The sequence below is a fragment of the Bubalus bubalis genome, chromosome 12 (genome assembly GCF_019923935.1).
Source record: "Bubalus bubalis isolate 160015118507 breed Murrah chromosome 12, NDDB_SH_1, whole genome shotgun sequence".
NCBI lineage: Eukaryota > Metazoa > Chordata > Mammalia > Artiodactyla > Bovidae > Bubalus > Bubalus bubalis.
This window is the reverse complement of record NC_059168.1, coordinates 924,158-943,755: the sequence shown is the minus strand read 5'-3', so window position 1 is coordinate 943,755 and position 19,598 is coordinate 924,158. Positions and strand designations below refer to the sequence as shown.

At 46.4% G+C, this 19,598-nt stretch overlaps 1 long non-coding RNA gene across 1 annotated transcript in view; it reads right to left on the bottom strand.

Annotated features, from left to right (window-relative positions):
• Positions 1-13,329: 13,329 nt before the first annotated feature.
• The window catches only part of LOC112577988, a 42,708-nt gene continuing 36,439 nt past the window's right edge, over positions 13,330-19,598 (bottom strand). Inside the window, exon 3 of the long non-coding RNA XR_003102122.3 lies at positions 13,330-16,394. This is a non-coding gene — a long non-coding RNA (uncharacterized LOC112577988). The remainder of the gene's footprint in view (positions 16,395-19,598) is intronic.

The following is a 19,598-nucleotide window of genomic DNA, read 5'->3' as shown; positions in this document are numbered from 1 at the left end:
GGATTCTTTACCGCTGAGCCACCAGAGAAGCCCTCCACTCTCAGGGACATGGGGCTTAAACACATCCATCCCTGAGTCTGGAAAAGAATCCCCAGCAAGCAGGACAAGGTGGGCACAGAGGAAGTGGGAGGGGGGTGCTTGGGCCTCTTCTGAGGTCAGTGAGGGGAGAGGAGGGAGGAGCCATCTATTCCAGAATTCCTTTCCCTCCCCAGCACATAGGAGCCCCTGGTCCTGCTCCACCAGATTCTCAGGGGCACCTGGCTCACCCTCGTATTCGTGGATGTGGGACCCTCGAAGCCGGAGGGCAGGCTCTACTGCGCCATTTAACATAAGGGATTTGAGCATCCGTGGATTCTTATATCCATGGGGGCAGGCATGGTCCTGAAAACAACCCCCCAAGGATACTGAAGGACAACTGTGATTGGTCTGGAGAGGAGTCTGATTGACAGTAATGTCCCCAGGTGACCCTTTTAAAAGGCAGACCGATGTCTTGTGGTTCTAGAATCAAGTCCAGCCCATCACCCCGCTCCTGCAGGAGAGGTTGGGTCTCAGAGGGGCTAAGTGACTTATATAACCAGTTAGGAGCAGAAGGGTGAGAATGCCTTTGTCCTGATGACTGTCTACAAGTCAGGAGAAAATAAAGCTTCAACATGCTAGAGGTTAGAGCTAGTCGGCCACTCTCCCTCGAGTCAGAGTCCATGGGGAGGATTGACCCCAACAGTCACCTAGGAAGGAAACCTCAGGGCTAGAGAGGAAATCTCAGAGAAACCCACTCTAGTATTCTTGCCTGGAAAATCCCATGGACAGAGGAGCCTGGACAGCACATGGGTTCCAAAAAGTCGGATATGACTGAATAACTTTCACTTTCAGAGAGAACAGAATCCAGCTGCCCTGTGTGCTTTTCCCTGTGGGGCCATGTCCACACACTGCTGAAAGGAGCCCGAAATGTTTCTCTTCTGCCAGGTAGACTTCTAGGGAGCCTGATGCATTCTGGCCCTTGAGTCCTCTGCTGCTGCTGCTGCTGCTGCTGCATCGCTTCAGTCGTGTCGGACTCTGTGTGACCCCATAGACAGCAGCCCACCAGGCTCCCCCGTCCCTGGGATTCTCCAGGCAAGAACACTGGAGTGGGGTGTCACTGCCTTCTCCAATGCATGAAAATGAAAAGTGAAAGTGAAGTCGCTCAGTTGTGTCTGACTCTTCACGACCCCATGGACTGCAGCCTACCTACTAGGCTCCTCCGCCCATGGGCTTTTCCAGGCAAGAGTACTGGAGTGGGGTGCCATTGCCTTCTCCATGAGTCCTCTGCAGGGAGGCACAACTGTGTTTGGCTTTGCCTGGGACACAGGATTCCTTCCTCTTTTATCTTTTTTTTTGTTTTTGGCTGCACCACGCAGCTTGTGGGATCTTAGTTCCTTGACTGGGGATTGAACCCACACCCTCGGCAGTGAAAGCCCAGAGTCCTAACCACTGGACCATCAGGGAATTCCCATCTCATTGTATTTTCACTCCTCAGAGGGAGCATGTCACTTTAGATGGTGGCACAGCAAGTCTTGCCACCTAAGCAAGACTAGGAAGTAAATCAGGAACAGAAAAATAGTTCAGGGCAACTATGATTTACCAAGTGCCCTTCCTGTCAGGCACTGTGCCTTTAGCCGAGGACCCAGGACAGCTTGTGAAAACCCTCTGGCAGGCAGCTTACTGGACAGATGTGTCAATGAGCTGCTGGGGAGGGACCATTCCAAGGTAGGGAGATGGGAGCTAGAAAGCCAGGCCTTATTTGCATTTGATTTGCTGAGCACACCAAACCAGAGCTGGGCCAAAGCATGCTGGGAAACTCCCAAGATGCCAGAGAATACAACAGATTTTCCAAGAGTGGGAGGCACCATTGCCCCCATTTTGCAGGCCCTGGTGGCTCAGACTGTAAAGAACTTGCCTGCAGTGCGAGAGACCCGGGTTCAATCCCTGGGTCAGAAAGATCCCCTGGAGAAGGGAATGACTACCCACTCCAATATTCTTGCCTGGAGAATCCCATGGACAGAGGAGCCTGGTGGGCTACAGTCCATGGGGTTATAAGAGTCAGACATGACTTAGCGACTGCATCCAGCACAGCTAAAACTGGGGCAGCACAGAAAATCGGCTGGTCTCTATAAATTGCTTTGTCATTGCTTTCTTTTCTTTCAGATAGGAGGCATCCCTAAAGCTTTCTCCCCTACTTTCTTTAAAACCTACGGCATCAAGGCGAACTTGTCTTCTCCTCTGCCAGTGAGGGTTCTGCTTTTAAAAGAAAATCAAATATTAAGCCAAAGAAATAGCTCTCTAACAGTGGACATTGCAACCATCAGCTGACAGTTCGCAGGAGGGAATTATTTTCCCGGGGGAAAGATGTCCCCAACTTTTTGAGCACCTTAGGCTGCACCTGGTCACTCCGCAGAGAGACTCCCCACTGGCCCCCTGTCCACCCCCAGCTGCCAACATCCTCCAGGCTGGGTGCTGATTAGAAATATCCCTTAGAGCTGACCAGTCGAGGAGGTGACCTCAGTTTTTCCTTTGGCGCCATTGCCAGCCCCGGCCAGTGATCCACTCATCAGACTCTTTCTTTTTCAACTCTGGAGCCACATCACATGGTCACTGGATACCTAGGTAGTCCTACTGAGAGGCCAGGGTTCCACTAAGGCCAGGTGGTACAGTGGTTAGCTTGGGCAATAGACAGGCTCTATCTTCATGTGTGTGTGTGTGTGTGTGTGTGTGTGTTCGGTCATGTCTGACTCTTTGTGACCCCATGGACTGTAGCCTGGCAGGCTCCTCTGTGCATGGGACTTCCCAGGCGGGAGTACTAGAGTGGACTGCCATTTCCTTCCCCAGGGGATCTTCCCAGCCCAGGGATCTCCTGCACTGGCAGGCAGATTCTTCACCACTGTGCCACCTGGGAAGCAAGTACCAAACGCTGTGTCTGCCTCTTTGTCTCACCGTATCAGTTAGAAGAACGTACCCTTGCCTCTGCTGGTGGTTGTCTACCCTCATTTTAGCATCACTCGTGGTGTTCTAAGTGCTTCACATGCTATTCATCACTCCCAGCAACCCAACACAGTGCATTCTACCACCATCCCTACCTCACAGGTAGGGAGACGGGGGCCCAGAGGACAGGAGGTGGGGGTGGGGTTCCAACCCACAGGCGCACCTGCAGAAGCCAAGACCCTCACTCCTCACACAGCCCCCTGCAAGGCAGCTTGGGAGTGCGTGTTTCTTGCCTGTTTGTCCACATGGCTTCCTCTCTCCTCCAGCCCATCTCAGCTGAGGCTGCCTGAGCCCATTTGCTCCTAGTAGGAGGCACAGCCAGCTCCCTGGTCCCTCCTAGAGAGGCTTCTGGAACCTGACTTTGATGGTAGGAAGAAAACAAATCAAGGAGAGGAGGTGACAGCTACTTCTGGAACAAGAGTTGCTCTGTCCTGGGATCCCTGATCAGGTGTCCCCAGAAACCTGTCTTCTTACTGCTCCACTTTCCCTCCTGGGTCCTTCTCTGCAAGCCAGGAGGCAATGCTGGGGGTTCTCCAAGGCCCGCTTGCTTTACTGTAACTTCAGCAGCCTACTGGGAAGGGATGATGATGGGCCACACAAAGATGGCTTGTAAAAAAGGTCCAGTTGGTTATACCAACACCTGTCACCCTGTGGGTTGATAAGAGCATGGGATTAATTGGAAGGCCCTAAGATCTCATGATGAAATAAAGCAGCCCTTTTGTGTAGGGCCCATTCCTTCAGCAGATGTAGCTTCCAAATTAGAGCCCCCCTTCTCATTAAAAAAAAAAAAAAAAAAGCCTGGGACTTCCCCGGTGGTCCAGTGGTTAAGAATCCACTGGCCAATGTGAGGGACACAGGTTTGATCCTTGGTCTGAGGAGATTCCGCATGCTGCAACTAACCCCATACACCACGGCTACTGAGCTCATGCTCAGGAGCCCGCTCACTAGAGAAAGCCCGTGCACAGCAATGAAGAGCCAGTGTTCGCCAACAAAGAGCGCAGCCAAAAAAAAAATGCCTGGCTGATTTTCACCAAGTATCTCAGGAAAGACACCTTAGTATCCTGAGTATCTCAGCAAAAGCTCTCTAGAGGTTTCCAGAGAGAGGAAATCCCAAAAAATTCTATTCCCAATTCTACAAGTCAGGGGGCACCAGCATGGAATGAAAAAAATGGGTCACCAGCGAGCTGTACAGTGACAAAGAGGGCTGACTGTGGCCCAGTCTCCCTTGTCACTGGTCATGGTGTCTGGTGAGCGGGTGGATGGACCAGCACAGGGATGAGAGGGCTGGAGTTGGGGGTAACCAACTTCCATGGACTCAGTGATGCAGATGGGCTGAGGGGAACAGGCTACTTTGCTGAAAGGAAGGCTGGCTTGTCCGTGGATGGGAGATATTAGGACACTCGGTGTAGACTGTCTGCAAGTAAGTCACTTGTGAACCCGCTCGCATGTGTGCTAAGTCGCTTCAGCTGTGTCCAGTTCTTTTCGACCCTGTGGACTGTCATCCACCAGGCTCCTCTGTCCTTGGGATTCTCCAGGCAAGGATACTGGAGTGGGATCCCATCCCCTCTTCCAGGGGATCATCCCAATCCAGGGATCTAACCTGAGTCCCTTGCATCTCCAGCATTGGCAAGCGAGTTCTTCAGCACTAGCGCCACCTGGGAAGCCCATGAACCCACTTACTTTACTATTAATTTGTTTGCTTATCTGTTCAGAGTGGGAGACCAGCATCTTGGTTTCTTGCGTTTTTGAACAGCAAAAAAAAAAAACCCACCTTTTTTCAAGGCAATGAAGATGTTGTAGCTGTTTTCAACTTGGCAAACCGAAGTACATTCTTTTAAGTAAACTGTTTATTGAAGTGAAACATACATAGAGAAAAGTGGATGAATGATAAGCATGAGAACTTGACAAATGTTCAGGGTCCAAACCTATGAAGTCACGGCCCAGATCTAGAAACAGGAGATTTGCTGCACCTCAAAAGTACCCCACCTTTTGCCTCCTTCCTGTCACACCCTCCAGATAACTACCATCTAGACGCCAGTCCTCATTGACTAACTCTGTCTTTCTTGAACTGGAATATGTCGAATCACTCGTGGTGCCCTCTTGTTGGTCTTCTTTCACCGAGCATGATTTCAGCTCTGTGTCATTGTGTGTTTGCATTCAATCATTCAATTTCATCGCCAAGGACACCACAATATAATTATCCATTCCACTGTTGCTGGACATTTGGGGTGTTTTCAGTCTTTTGTTATAGTAACTGGACGGTTATGAGCAGTTTTCTATACGTCTTGAGTGCACACGAGTATGTGCTTCAGTTGGGTGTATACAGAGGGGTAGAATTGCTGAGCCATAGAATATACAATGCTTAGCACTCAGTGCTGTCAAACAATTTTCCGAAGTGATGGTAAATGCCAGTTTACACCCCGACTAGCCAGTGGATGCCAGGTGTATTTGCCTTACATCCTCTCTAGCACTTTGTATCATTTAGTTTGTTTATTCTCAGACACTTTGGTGGATATGTAGACGTGTATCCTTGGGATTTCATGTTGCACTCTGCTGCTCATATTTCTTGGCAAACTGTGTAACTTCTTTGGTGATGTGCCTGTCCAAATCTTTGACTCATTTGCATGTATGGAAATTTTTAATTATTCTGGATACAAGCCTCTTCTCAGTTTTCGGATTTGCAAATATCTTCTCCCACTGCAGCTTGCCTTTTCATTCTTAATGGTGGCTTGACTTTTTTCCAGAGTTTATCATTATCCCAAGGTGGGAGAAGAGAAGAAAGGAACGATTTTATGCTATTCTATCTGGAACAGAAGTCCTTTCAATAACTTCTGAATGAAAGAATTCATTGAACGAATCACTGATGAGTCCATCTTCAATACAATTCATTGGCCTAAATATAGCCAGACTATAAAAAGGAAACAAATCCCAGACTCTTAGAATTGTTAGGATCTTAGGCTCTAGCCTACCCTCCTTCGCAAAGGAGACTTTTCCAGAGAGCACCCCCCACACCTAGGGACCTCACCACATCATGGGATGGTGGGATTTATTCAGCTAGTAGCTTCTTTGTTTCGCTCTGGGCAAAGATATTCAAGAAAAACTTCATGTACCCATTGCATAGAGCTAAGGAGAAAGAAGCAAACTAGCCTGTTTTAACCTGTTTTAATTTCCGTACCTAGTATATTTCAGGACAATGCATGAACGACCACTAAAGGTGAATGTGGATTACGGATGAAAAGGGCACATGTGGAGAAGGAGAAAGAAAAGCAAGTTAACTTTTAAATGTACATTTCCACCCCTTCTCAACTCAAAAACAAAGGCAGAAACCTGCTGTCCAAAGCAGGAAATATCAGGAAATACCAGCTGAGAAACTGCCCACTTGGCACCCCTGAGCCCCAGCTGGCCCTCTGACCCCACTCCTATTTTAAGTCCATGACGTACAATCAAGCTTTCCTTTTCTGCACCTGGAAGGATGACTTCAGTCCCAACTGAGCACTTATTTGAAGTCAGGGAGTTATTTTTAAACCTGGGCACGTAGTCGGCCTCCATCTAATCACTGGATCCTTCAAGGAAATGGAGGTGTTACTCTCTGAGTAACATCCTATGCTACAGTGGCCTAGAGAGAACCTTATTTCTCAGACAGGTGGTTAGTTTGGAACCTGTTGCCCCTGCCAAGGGGGACTCTTGGCCCTGCCACGGCCTGTCACACCCTGCACCTGAGGCCCCCTCACTGGATTAAACTCGCCTTGCTAGTGGAAGTGAGCCCCCACGCCACGCTGTTCTTTCCCTCACTGGCTTACTTTCTCTGTGGAGCATGAGCACAGCCAGGTCCTGGGGTGGTTGCTGCTATTGTTTAGTCAGTAAGCTGCGTCTGACTCTAGTGTAGCCCTGTGGACTGTAGCCCACAAGGCTCAGTCCCTTGGGTTTCCTGGGTAGGAATACTGGAGTAGGTTTCCATTCCCTTCTCCAGGGGATCTTCCCAACCCAGGGACTGAACCTGCGTCTTCCGTGTTGGCTGGCAGATTCTTTACCGCTGAGGCACCTGGGAAGCCCAGATCTGGGGTGAGGGGTCCAAGTCTGGGTTCTGTTGCTTACAAGCTGTGTCTTTGAGCAGATTACTTCTCGGGGACCTTAGTTTCCCAATCTACATAAATGAGACTAATGACTCATGGTTATAAGGATTAAGTAAAAAGTTGTAAGTGAAAAGCAATCCATGGCGCTGGTGCTAGAGTATTCAATAAATTCTATCTGCCATTATTAATATTATTATAAAGTGCTCAAAGGACTTTAAAAATGTGCTGTTTCTTCTGGTTTTAACAAGAATCTTAGGAGAAAGGGGTTATCCTCCCCACGTTATAAATCAAAGCACTGAGGCTCAGAATGGTTGAGTGAGCTGATAAGTCACAGGACCACTGAGCAAGAGAATGAGGTTTCTTGCTGCAGCGACAGGCCTGGGGGCAGCACAGCAGATAATATAGGATCACACACAACAGCAGCGATAGCGGCAGTACCTGCAGCAGGCACACCCCTCGGTCTCGTGTACTCGGCTCTCACTTAATACTCACAATGATAGGCCCCTGTGTCTATCATAACCTCCACTTCAGATGAGGGGACCAAAGTCCAGGGAGGTCAGGGGAAGTGCCCGGAGGTGCACAGCTGGGAATGGCAGTGTTGGGGTCCACCTGGTCTGCCACGCCCAAGCTGTGCTCTCAGGCCCTGTGCCAGCCTGCTGCAGCGACCCCCTCAGAACAAGTGGGGACGCTGTCCTGGCCAACGCAGCCAGTGAAAGCAAGACAGCTTATCTCTATATGTGGGAAATCACGTTGCCTGTAACAAAAGATGGTTCTATTTCCTCTTTTCCAATTTGTATGACTTTTTTTTCTTTTTCCTGCCTCATCACAGTAGCTAGAACCTCCAACACTGTGTTGAATAAGAATGGTGACAGCAAACATCCTTGCTTTGTTCCAGAAATTAGAGCGAACGCACTCAGTCTTTCACTATTAAATACAAAGTTTGATATAGGGTGCATGAGGTTGAAGAAGTTCCTCTCTATTTCTAGTGTACTGAGAGGATTTCTTTTTGTCATTAATGGGTATTTAACTTTCTCAAATGATTTCTCTGAATCAATGAATATGATCGTATGCTTTTTCTTCTTTGATCTATTTATATAGAGGACTATATTGATTGATTCTCAAATATTGACTCTGTCTTGCATACCTGTCATTAACGCTTCTTGGTCATGGGGCCTTATTCTTTTGTAAATTGCTGTATTTGGATAGTTAAATTTGGTTGATAATTTTTGCATCTAAGTGCTTGAGAATATTGGTCTTTAGCTTTTTTTTTTTAAACGGCCTCTGCTGGTTTTGATGTCAGAAATAATAATCATATTTTAAAAAATCTCCTATTTTCTGGAAGAGATTGTGTACAAATGTCATTAATTGTTCTTTTTAAAAAATATTTTTTTATTTACCTGGCTGTTCTGGGTCTTAGTTGTGGCAAGTGGGGTCTTTAGTTGTGGCAAGTGGGGTCTTTAGTTGTGGCATATGGGACCTAGTTCCCTGACCAGAGGTCGAACCCAGGATACCCCGCATTGGGACCATCAGCGAAGTTCTAGTTGTTATTTAAATGTTTGGTAAAATTTTCCAGGGAAAATATCTGAGACTGAAGATATTTTGGGGGTATTATTTTAACTATAACTCAATGTCTTTAACAGTCACAGGACTGAAGAGATTATCTATTCCATCTTGGCTGAGTTTTGCTACTTTGTGGTTTTTGAGGAACTGGCCCATTTCTTTTAAATTGTTGAATCTGTAAGCATAAAGTTGTTTGTAGTACTTTCCTATTATCTTTTTAAAGGTTCCAGAATTTGTTGTACTATCTCATTTCATTCCTGATACTGGTTATTTGTGTCTTCTTCCGTTTTTATTTTTGCCTATCTTCCTAGAGGTTGTTAACTTGATTGATTTTTTTTTTTCCTGAAGACTATTTTTTTATTCCAGTTATTTTTTTCTATTATTTTCCAGCTTTCTTGCTCCTTATTCCCTTCCTTTTGTTTGCTTTGAGTTTATTTTGTTTTGTTCCTTTTTGATTTTCCAAAGCAGGAACTTAGTTACTTGAGATAACTCTTTTCCAATGTAAGCGTTTAGTGCAATAAATTTTCCTGCCAGCTTTGCTTTAGCTGCAGCTCACAATATATTTATTTTCACGTTCTTTAGTTCTATGTATTGTTAAAATTTCCTTTGACATCACCTGTTTGACCCATGACTTATTTAGAAGTTTATTATTGAGTTTTCAGAGGTCTGGAGATTTTCTTGGTTTTGACTTCTAGTTTAATTTCATTATGGCCAGGCTCCATATGATTTCAGTTCTTTCAAATTTATTAAAGTTTGGATATGGTCTATCTTGGCAAATGTTCCATGGGCCCTTTAAAAGAATGCATATTCTGCTGTTGCAGTACAGAGCATTCTATAAATGTCAATTAGATCCTTTCAGCTGATGGTATTGTTGAGTCCTATATTTTTTCTTTTCTATATTTTCACTGATTTTCTCTTTAGTAATTCTAGAAGTCCAGAGTGGGACATGAATGGAAATTTAAGCTCCCAACCACAACAGCGGCTTTATGTTTTTCTTTTCAGTTGTCTTACTTCTTGCTTCACATATTGTGAAATATGTTGTTCGGTTCACAGGATGGCTATGTCTTCTCTCTGGATTGTGCTGTGCTTAGTCGCTCAGTCGTGTCCAACTCTTTGCTACTCCATGGACTATGTAGCCTGCCAGGCTCCTCTGTCCATGGGGATTCTCCAGGCAAGAATACTGGAGTGGGTTGCCATGCCCTCCCCCATGGGATTCTCCCAACCCAGGGATTGAACCCAGGTCTCCCACATTGCAGGCAGATTCTTTACCATCTGAGCGACCAGGGAAGCCCAAGAGTACTGGAGTGGGAAGCCTATCTCTTCTCCAGGGGATCTTCCCAACCCAGGAATCGAACTGGGGTGTCCTGCATAGCAGGCAGATTCTTTACCAGCTGAACTACCAGGGAAACCCTGGAATAACCCTACATGTCATCATATAATTTCCCTCTTTGCCCATGGTAAATTTCTTTGCTCTAAAGTCTACTTTGATATTAACATAGCCACCTCCTTTTGATTAATGTTTGCATGGTATATGCAAACCATATACCATGGTTTGCTTTCCTTTGCTTTCAGTCTACCTATGTCATTGAATTTCAAGTAAGTTTCTTGTAAATAAAACACAGGTTATGTTTTTTAAATCCACTGTGCCAATCTCTACCTTTAATTGGTGTACTTATACCATTTACATTTAAGGTAACTACTGACCTTAAATGGGGCTTCCTTGGGACTTTCCAGGTGGTATTAGTGGTAAAGAATCCACCTGCCAATGCAGGAGACATGAGAAATAGGTTCGATCCCTGGGTTGGGAAGATCCCCTGGAGGAGGGCATGGCAACCCACTCCAGTATTTTTGCCTGGAGAATCCCATGGACCGAAGAGCCTGGTGGGCTAGTCCATGGGGTCACAGAGTTGGACACAACTTGCCACAGTCGCAAGCGCTGGCCTATGAGGACCAAGTCTGATATTTTATTTGTTTTCTGTTTGTTCTTTCTGTTCATCAGTCTTCTTTATTTTAATTGACTTTCTCTGGGTGACCTGAACAATTTTAGAGTTTCTTTTTGATATAACTGTATTTTCAGTGTATCCCTTCATATTGTTTTCTTAGTTATTATTTTGTTTGGAGACTCTGCTGCTGGGAAGCCTCTGGGAGTGAGGAAGAAGCTGGTGGGTCCGGGTTTCCGTATGCCACCGCGCAGAGGCCAAGGAGACTAGGCTCGCTGCAGCTGCAGCTGCGGTGGATCTAGGCACCTGACGGTATCTCAGTTTGAACCAGGAGCCTGGAGCGTCCAGGGCTTTGCTGCAGCCGGTTGATTGGACTGTCTGCAAGAACCCTGGGTTGTAAAGAGGAGGCTGGAACTTCTTATTGGTCTCTGTTGTGTTTTCCTTTTCCTGGACTTTGGCCAGAGATAGCAGGATACTCTTGGGGTTTTTCGTTTGTTTGTTTTGTCTGAGCCTGTTGGTGATCCCACATGGCGTGCCTCTTTGGTGCTCTGTTCAGGGTATATGGAAGATAAAAAAGCTCAGGGAACTCAAAACGTTGTTTTCTCAACTCTTGAGGATTCCTGCCAGTCTACCTTCTACTTTTCCAACTTTCAGAATCCTTTTATCATTGCCTATTAAAGTAGCTTCCTGGGTAGTTCAAACTATAAAGATCTGTCCACAATGCAGGAGACCTGGGTTCAGTCCTTGGGTTCGGAAGATCCCCTGGAGAAGGAAATGGCAACCCACTACAGTACTCTTGCCTGGAGAATCCCATGGATACAGGAGCCTGATGGGCTGTAGTCCATGGGGTTGCAGAGTTAGAGATGACTGAGCAACTAACACACACACACATTGAATAGCTTCCAGGGTTTTTAGTTGTACTTAGAGAAACAGAGGAGGGAAAGTGAATCGACACCATCTCATTCCAGAACCAGATGCCAAGACAGCCTATTTTTTAAATGTTTCAGACATTATTTTCTTTCCCAGTTGATTTTCCAGAAAAAAAAAAAAAAAAAAAAAAAAAAAAAAAAAACTATCAATGGTGCTTCCTATGACCACAACGCCACGCTCTGCTTTCTTGGAAGAGATCAATTGCATTAGTCAAGGTTTCTCTGAGAACCTGCTTTGTATTTAACCCCCCAGGATATTGAATTGCTTTCGAAAACCCAAACAGGTTATCACTTCTTTCCTGGATCAAAAGTTGGTTCGTAATGTAAATACTTGTCTGTAACACAGAAAATGGCTTTTCTTTGAGCTCTTCCCATTCCTCATCCAGAGTCTTGAAGTGTTAGGGGAAGCATGCTGACTGGAACTGCCCACCCTGGCCAGGCACCATAGTGATGATTTGCCTGAGTTGTTTTAGGACAGGAGGTCCTGGTAAGGGACACGGAACTAATAAGCCACCACTAACCAACCGGAAGAGTTCAGGAAAGGTCAAAAGGGGACACCACATGTCAGACCACCTCCCAGAATCCTTCTCTCTGGCATCCATCTTGGCTGAACAAGGCGTGCACCACCAGGAAGGACTCTGAGTCAGATGACTGGCTCAAGACAACCCGGAAACTAATCCCATCACCATAAAACCGCAAGCCACGTGGCAGAGCTATTCTCCCGAATAGCTATTCTCCTATTCTCTTCCCTACTGCTCTCCACCCGGGTGCCCTTTCCCAATAAAATCTCTTGCTTTGTCAGCACATGTGTCTCCTCTGACAATTCATTTCCGAGTGTCAGGCAAGAGCCCAGTTTCAGGCCCTGGAAGGGGTCCCCCTTCTTGCAACAAAAGGAAGGGTTTTTTTCTTTCCCCCCTGGGAGCTGAAGGTTAGGAATACATTTATCTAGAGACAGATTGCCATGGAACTACTGGAGTTTTCTTAATTACAAATGTTTAGCTGCACGAGGAAAGACCTTGCATCTGTGTTTTACTTGTTTCTCACCTTGGGCCTTTGCCCGACAATATTGGATGGGCTTTCAGCCCAGTGACCTGCAGGAAAGTGCACTATTAAAGCTTGGAGTTAATGTTTGGATTTTACCACAAAGACACAGTAGCCAGTGCGCTGTGAGCTGATCAAGCCTTTCCCCGTCTCCAAAAATAAAATTACTGCTTTCTATACCTATTCCCTCACCATAGAGATAATCTCATTTCTCTTAAGTAACCAGAGAGTATGGGGGCAAGAATCCAATCTATTGACTATCTTATATCTTGAAGACACAATTTAGGAAAAAGTACACCAGCTTTAGCATGATTTATATCACTCTTTTTTTGGTGCCATATATTATCTCTTCCCAAGATTTTGAAAACAACGATAAAATGAATGCATACAATATTAAAATATGTAGCAAAACCTGTGAGTTTACATGACTTCAGGCTTACATCAGTACAGTGATTCATAAATAATGTGGTAAATAAAAGAAGCTCTAAAAATGGCATATGTTTATCCTTAAATTGAAATTGAATGTTCACGGGTGAAGTAACACATTTTCAAGTGCATTTTATAGTTCTTCTTTTCTGAATTACTCTTAATGCCACTATCTTTAGAAATATTCAAAATATGTACCATTTTCTGGCACTACATGAAGTTTAGTGCTTGAATGCAGGGTTAAAAAGCAGCTAGTAAATTAACATCCTCTTTATTGTTATGGGCACTATCCACTCCAAATTTTCAAAAGAGCCAGCAAAATCAGGTACACACAACTAACCAGCATATTGAAACTGCTTTTATAACTTTCTTGAAATTATTTTAAAAATCTGTGTTGAAGCACATTTAATTTCTTTTCATTTGTAAAAGTGACACCATTTGAGCGATTTTAATTTACAACCTGAAGGGAGATTCCAGTCATCCATAACCTCAGCTGAAAATCTGAATACAAAAGTTTACACAAAACCTGTTTCCCACAGACATGTATGAAATGAGTATTTCATGGCCATCTCTTCAAATATTATTTGCCCTCTACACTGATAAGGCAAAAAAAAAAAAAAAAAAAAAAGAAAGCAAAATAAAAATACAGGGGAAAAAAATGACAGTTCTCGCCTACCTTCAACAAATCTAATGCTAAAGAATAAAATAATAATAAACAAATCGGCTCACAGAGAAAACAGCTTTTCCTCTGGTTCCTTTTGAAGTGCGTCTCCTTTTATTTTTTATTTTTGGAAACCTGCAAATGAGAGCTTCCTTGGAAATGGAGGAATTCTGTCGAGTTTCCAGACTCCGAAGATACACAAAGCAGTCGGTTTCCCTCCCCTCCCCACCCCCACCCTGTAAATAGCCTCAGGCCACGTCTGGGCCTCCCTCCGCTCAGGGTGTCTACCAGGGGGCTGGGGGCTGGGAAGGCCAGGGAGGCCAGGGTGGGGCTCTGGGGGAGGGGAGAGGAAGGAGGAGTGGGAGAGCGGCAGGAGGGGGAGGGGAGGTGGACTCCAACCGCAGCCGGCTTGAAGATTCGCGTGCGTCCGGCGCAGACAAAATGTGCACGGTGCAACACGAGAGAGAACCGCTTGAAAAAAGAAAGAAAAGTACTGCTTCATCAACTGAAAAATAGTCCTGTTCTTTCCTGGTTTGATGTCAACTCAAAGGACTGACTTGGAATTGCCCGCAGCAATATTGGGCCCCTGCCCACACAGCAGACAGACAGTTTTCCTGGCTAGCAACAGGCTTTTAATAAAACAGGATGCTGTCCCATTACTAAGGCCGCTGACGACGGTCCTGGGAATGGGCCCCAGTCCAGAACTGCCTCCCCCCCAGAGCATCAGTCTTGTGATCCTTATCGCTGGGGGCTGCTGGCCCAGGAGGAAGGCCAGTGTCCCAGGGGCTTGCTGAGCTAGTGTTTGCAGGCGGCCACTCCAGATCCTGGAGCTGAGTGCTTCTGAGGGTCTTCACCATCCTTGAGCGCGCCCCCTCCTGCTAATTCTAGGAGTGCATTTTGCCTGTTAGGACATTTAAACAGAATGGTGGCGGTGGTTTAGTGGCTGTATACTGCCAGGCTCCTCTGTCCATGGGATTCTCGAGGCAAGAATACTGGAGGAGGTTGCCATTGCCTTCTCCAGGGGCTCTTCCCCACCCAGAAATTGAACCCAGGTCTCTTAAACAGAATGGGTGCTAGTAAATAAGGTACTAGGAATTCCCCTGGTGGTCCAGTGGTTAAGACTCCACACTTGCAATGCAGGGGGTGGTTTTGATCCCTGGTCTTCAGGCAGGAGGCAGATGGGCACCCCCCAGGGTAAAGCAATTGGAGATTGATTCTCTCTTGACCGAAACTCCAAGATGAGAACAGCTGGACAATTAAGGGAGGACACTGAACCCTGCCCAGGCCACATATTTCTCGTTTGGAAGTCAGGAGACCTCCCGACCACACATGCATAGAAAAGGCTCCTTGTAGGTCAAAGGGAAGTCATGTCAAGGGATACTCTACCCATACACCTCTTCCATAAGACCCATTTTGGCTAAGAGATGTGTACACACACATGGAGAGATTCTGAGATATACCATATATGGAGTGTGAACCAGGCAAATTAGAATGACTGGCCAAAGGAAACCCAGAAGAAATGCCCCATAAAAGCAATTCAACCTGCCACGAGGGTGCGACTTAGCGACGCAGGGACTGTCCTGAGTCTGCCCGTGTGTCTATCCACACCTACTGTACTTTTTCCTCTTAATAAACATTTTACTTGCTTCACTACTTTCCATCTTTGTGGAAATTCTTTTCTGCAAAACCAAAGGACCAAGGTACTTGTCACTGACCACTGGTCCAGTGGCTAGGATCTGGTGCTTTGACTGCTGAAACCCAGGCCAATCTCTGGCTGGGAACCCAAGCCCTGCTCCAAGACGTTGCTGGCCAAGGCCACGTGAGATCTGTCTGGGAACTGAGATCCCATATGCCTCGTAGTTCAGCCAAAAGAAAAAAAGAATTTAAATGTAAAATTAAGGAGCTGGTGTTCACAGGAAGGCTGAAGACCTTCTGTCTCCCCTTTTCCGTAGCAAGCTCCCATGAGTCATGCCAGGTCTAGATTTGGACCCAGTTTCACGTCTCAAGTGTGATGAGCTTTAAGCATTTGGGCCAGGGTCTCCTGGATGTTTGTTTTCTGCCCACTTGAAGTGAACTCGAGTATGTTTCATTTGGGACAGCAGTTTCTGAAGTTTTCCAGTTGTGGTTTGATAAAAGGTCCCCTCTTAATGGGTGAGCTCTCAGGCCCGGGACCCCCTAGACTGCCTGAGGGCATCAGAATTCTGATTGTGAAAGTCTTCTATGAATATTGCTCCACAGGCACCCACAAGACCCTGCTGGAATGTACAGAAGTGGCTGAGCATAGAATCCACAGGATGTAAACCAGCAAGCCGACTTTGACAACGTCATAGGAGACTGAACTCCAACCAGAAGAGAAATCATTGTCATTGATAGGAAAGGTCTGACAACCTAAACTCTATCTTCAAATCTGCCCTGGCTTCCTATAATGTCCTGGCTTTAGACAACTTAGTATGCTATGTGTGTGACTCAGTTTCCTCGTTTGTAAAACGCAGAGCAGGTACCTGGAAGAGACAGAATCATCAGATCATCAGATTATAGGCTGGTACTTTCCCTTACCACACCCAGACAGGCATCATCAATCCCTCACAGCACCTTTCAGAGTCCAGATGTAAAACCCAGTCAGGCACAACCAATCCATTGAAGATGGCACTTGAGTCAAGACTGTGATGGTTTCTAAGTTTTCTTTCAGGTGGGATGGTCTGTGAGCCCATGAGTCTAAATCCAATCGATTTCTATTTACTTTGAAGTTCTGGGGAGGAAATTGAAGGAATTGGTGTTACAGGTGGTGTTTTCATTCCTTCTTTCACTGGAAGTTCGTGACTTTGGCAGTGAAAGGAGGAGAGAGGAAGTATATGGAAGGAACATCTGGGCATGTAGATGGTGTCAGAGTGGAGAATTGTGTCTCCTGGACTGCAGCCCAGATCCACCCCAGAACAGCGGGGTCCTGGCAGCAAGCAAGATGTATGAACCAAATCTGAGAAGAACACGCTGCAGGAGACTTGCCAGTGTGACCAGAAAGAGTTTGAACAGAAACTTTGGAGGGAGACATTTTTTAAAAGCCCTGATAAATTGACAAAACCAGAAAAGATGAAGCATGGCCCTAGAATATCAGCTAGGGTCCTTGAAAGCAAATGAAATTGCTCTTGCTGATTCAAGTGAAAAAGGGAAAATGTTATTAGAAGCTACAGAGATGCTCACAGTGGCAACAGGAAAGCTGGATTCTGATCTCAGAGCCTGTGCAGCCCAGGACAGAAACATTCCCACTGTTAGTGTCTCCGTGGGGAATGAACGGGTTGTTGTTGCTCACTCGGAGGCTGCTGAACTCAGCTGGGCTTGGGGCTGCTCCAGGGCAGAGGAGGGGGCCCTGCAGACAAATGGTGACCACCTTTCTACTCCGCTGCAAGGGACTGCACCTGGACTCCCTGGTCCACTGACATGGCACACGGGTCAAGGTCAAGTCACAAAGGGTCAAGGAGTTGCACAAAGGAAGGGATTCCAGGCTATTAAAAAACAATGTCCATATAGTCAAGACTATGGTCTTTCCAGTAATCATGTACGGATGTGAGAGCTGGACCATAAAGAAGGATAAACACTGAAGAATTCATGCTTACGAACTGTGGTGCTAGGGAGGACTCCTGAGAGTCCCTTGAACTGCAAGGAGATCAAACCAGGCAATCCTAAAGGAAATCAACCCTGAATACTCATTGGAAGGACTGATTCTCAAGCTGAAGCTCCAATACTTTGGCCACCTGATTCACAGAGTTGACTTACTGGAAAAGACTCAGATGCTGGAAAAGACTGAGGGCAAGAGGAGAAAGGGGTGGCAGAGAATGAGATGGTTAGTTGGCATCACTGATTCAATGGACATGAGCTTGGGCAAACTCCAGGAGATGGTGAGGGACAGGGACGCCTGGCATGCTGCAGTCCATGGGGTCATGAATAGTCAGACACGACTTGGTGACTGAACAACAGCAGCAACAAAACAAAACAATGATGCCCGGCATCATAGGTGACAGGTGTTACACTATGGGCACATCGAGGGACCAGATTGCACCAGGACAGCCCAAGAGTGCACCGCAAAGAAGCAAACAAATATAATACCGGGTCCAGCAAGCCCACTGGGCAGAGCTGAGGGTGACTCGAAGGTCAGATACCAGGTGTGCAAAAGCCATCTGGAAGGCACGGATGGGGTTAAAGGACAAAGAATAAGTCAATTAATTACCAGCCATCAGGAACAAGCAGAGGGGAGGACAGGAAGGAGTCTAGCAGGTGTCAGAGACAAACGTCAAGGCCAAGGATGGGGTGAAGGAGGGAGTAAAAAGTGAGACCTGTACACAGGGCTCAGGGTCCTCTTTCTCCACTCTGATGGGGTCTGTCTTGCTGGAAAAGAGCCGCATTTGCAGAGTGGAGGAGGTGCCTTCCCAGGAGTGTCCATGAAATCACTCACATTCAGGGAGTCTCCTGAACTCTGCTTTCTGGGAAGTACAGCTCCCAAATTCAGAGCCTAGCTCCCCCTTTTCTGGGCATGGTGCCAGTTCCTAGGGGAAGGAGCCAAGCTCTACTGTCTGATGTTACATGGCTCTGCTGGGTTGGGGGCCAGGGTCTCTCAGGGTAAAGGGAGCAGACGGGAGGTGATTGTGCCACTATCTCACTCCCAAAGGAGGCAGCAGCAGAGAAAGATGGAGAGATCTGAGTCCTGGGGACACGGACAGGTTCTGATCCAGCTGTGCCTGAAAATGGCTGACCTTCAGACTTGGCTTGAGGGAAAATTCCCTGAGCCAGTAGACTGTCTTTTTGGGTTTCTATCACTTGTAACTTTCAAGGCTTCCTAGGTGGCTCAGGGGTAAAGAATGCTCCTGCCAAGCAGGAGACGTGGGTTCAATCCCTGGGTTGGGACAGTCCCCTGGAGAAGGGAATGGCAGCCCACTCCAGAATCCTTGCCTGGGAAATCCCACGAACTGAAGAGCCTGGCGGGCTACAGTCCATGGGGTCCCAAAGAAACCAGCATGACTTAGTGACTAAACGACAACTCGTGCCAGTCCCCCCAGTGCCCCGACCTGGGAGGCACAGGACCTGCATCCCCAGCTTGGCTCCACATCACACACTCATGTGACTTTGGTCCAGTCACTCCCCCACTCCCAACCCCGGTTTCCTCGTCTACGGACATGGCTTTCAAAGCCTTGAACAAAGATGTCACAGGCACCAGTGTCAAATATGTGGGCAACCAGAAGCTGAGAAAGACAATATATATATCATAAATAACCAAATCACCAATGACGCAAACTCATTTCAGCTGGATGGAATAAGAGGCCAACTAACAAGACGAGTAAAAATCGAGTCAGAATATATGTCAGTAAAAACACTGAGTATTAAAAATGCAACACAGAACATGCAGGGGAGGGCCTGGTTATTTCCTCAGCTCTCTGTGTGACAATATCTAAGGAATAACCCCAAAGTCCAACATGTGAAAGAGCTAAGGAACAGAAGTGACCTGGGATGTTGTGCACAGCTCTGAAGAATATACTGACCTGGATACATTAATGGAAATTATGTTACAAGATAAGAAATCAAAGATCATATACTATCTACTGGATGGATATAGTTATGGAGAAGTGTTACATGCCAATTTATAGCAATTGGCAGAAATGCTTCTCTAAAAGTTGTACCCTCACCCTCTTAGAAGAAAAGAAAGTCTGGCAGCCTGTGTTGCCGTAAAGTTAATGTCAGTGAGTCCTGGATGGGAGTGCTAAAAGCCAATGTAGCTTTAGTTGTATCCATGGAAGTATAATGTCTCTATAATGTGCTGCCCTCAGGGACCGGTACAGGTGTCCAGGTGTGGCAATCTGCTAAGAGCTCATCTTTAGGTAACAGGCATGATGGAACAGGTCATAGGCGTGGTTATCCCGCACAAACCTTGACTCACATACTTCTGGACTCACCTTGTGAGAAGACA